We start from the raw sequence: 2,397 nt of genomic DNA, 5'->3' as shown, positions 1-2,397 counted from the left end.
TATGTTTTCATAATATATTAATTATAATGTACTCAATTTTACGCGTTTGTGATATTTTTATGTTGTAAATATTTGCCAGAGCGTTATAAATGTGGCCATTCGATGTAGATTATATAAATGATATTGCATTATATGACTAGTATACATTCTGTGTTGTATATTTTGAAAACATATTTTTTGTAACTATTCTGTTTAAGTCTACAATGCAGAATGTATGGTCTAAATAGTTGAATGTTGAAATAATGTTAAAAGATTGCTTTTTATGACAATCTTAGTAAACATTCTATGAATGTCATTTTTCGTTTCATTTAATACACCATTCCAAGCTCTTATCACATTCGCACGGGTTTGGGACTATTATCGATCTCTACCTGAAAGCGATACTTATGTAGCTTCTATAAGAACGTAATTGGGATACTGAGAATAACTAATTATTACTTATTAAAATATATTGCATTTACTATCTAATTACTCACTCCATGAGATTTCAATGGGTCCACACTGTACATGACTACAATGCGAACGTGTGTCTTGTGTTGAATACAAGCAACCGGCAACTAGAAGCGAATAGTCTATTTTCATACAAATTGTGGTTGCGGCAACCAGCGACAGTGTCCGACTACCGCAACTGGCGACTGTGGTCTTTTTTAATCATGTGTATCATTCAATCATTAAATAAATAACAGACAGTGACAGACATATCGACGACGTCTCCGAATCCAATCAAAGTACTATTGATTACTTTATTCGTTCTTTATGTATAATGCCTAGTGCCCACGTAAAATGCCACATACTCTTTCCAAGTAGGTGGAATGGAGAAGATGCAATAGCGGAGGTAACAATATTCGCAACTTAACGTAGATAGATAAACACTTTATTCACAAATATGACACAATTACAGATTAAATAAATAAAATAAACCTATTTATACGTCCCACTGCCGGGCACGGGTCTCTTTTCAGGCGATAGGTACACACCATAGTCCGCCACGCTGACCTAATGCGGGTTGGGGATGTAACACGTTTTCCGACAGTTGTAAATTTAAATCATCAAATGACAAGAACTCACAAGGCGATTAGTAATGGAAATAATGTAGAAATTATGTTTAGATAGTAAAATATCTTTTGTATTAATGGGTTTAAATTACATCTTAATTTCGCTTCATTATCGTCTCACGCTTCATCATCTTCATCGTCGTCCACTGATACGCGCAGATCTCTCCTCACAGGCAAAGGTTCTAAGTCAATGCTGTTTTTTGGGGTTGTAGACTTCACACGTTTTCCGAATGTTGTGAATTTCTTCGACGTGCAAGTTTCGTTTGATCACGATGTTTTACTTCACTGAAAAGCTCATGGTAAATTTGAAATCCAATTTCGCACATAAATTCCGCAAAACTCGTATATAAACTCACGATCTCTGCTTGGTACGCGGTAAGTCAAACCATTAGGCTACTACGACTTTTAAGAATAAATTGTATTAAATAGGTTTATTACAGTCCCACTTCAAACCTTGAAGACGTCTCGGCTAGACAGTGGCGACTGCATCTGCAGAGGCGTCTGCACCCTCTTCGGGAGGCGTACGCCCAGCAGTGGGAGTCGTATGGCTGAGAGTGAAATTAGAAAATAAATTTACTGTTGGAAACAACGATACCCTGAACTTATCAGTTCTGGATACTAGGATATAGGATTCAGTGAAAACACAATCGAACCGAGTCCGAACGAAGTATGTGCTTTCGTAATCGTGAAAATAAAGGGGGCAACAAATTGAAGGTTGTCCCCGAACGACAGAAATCTACGCTACGCCATTGCGGCTAGAGACTGAACTAAACTAGTTTTATTGGATCGTCCTCGTTTAAGTTTACGGGGTGCAGGTTATTATTTTCACTATGACATGACGTTGAAATAAATGTATGGTAAATTCCTCAGCTCACCTGGAAACTTTTTTTTTTTTTATAATAACCAAGTGACGGGACGAACAAGTCGTGCTCCTGGTGGTAAACGAAACATTTATCCGTAACAGTTGCAGTGCCACTCACAGCTTTAAATCGCGAAGATCTACCACTACCACTGCGCCCGTCATCCTGAGACATAAGTTGACAAGTCCCATGTGCCTGTAATTTCACCAGCATCCTTACCCTTCGAAACCGGAACGCTGTAATGCCACAGGTTACTTACTAGTTACCACATAACAGATACACCACTTTCATACAAAGTCGAAAATACCTATGCTATAATAGCCTACTAAATCTGACTAATGACTTATGGTGCTCACTTGAGGCAAAAGGAAACTGAGCACGATCTTAAGTCAAAGTCAAAGTCAAAGATTATTTATTCCATAGGTAAATTAAATATACACTTGAAAACGTCACATTTAAGCTACTGCTCGTTCACTACGCTG

This window comes from Hyposmocoma kahamanoa, unplaced genomic scaffold (genome assembly GCF_003589595.1).
Source record: "Hyposmocoma kahamanoa isolate Upper Pololo Valley unplaced genomic scaffold, ASM358959v1 262, whole genome shotgun sequence".
In the NCBI taxonomy this organism is placed as follows: Eukaryota; Metazoa; Arthropoda; class Insecta; order Lepidoptera; family Cosmopterigidae; genus Hyposmocoma; species Hyposmocoma kahamanoa.
Note: the sequence above shows the minus strand (reverse complement) of the source record.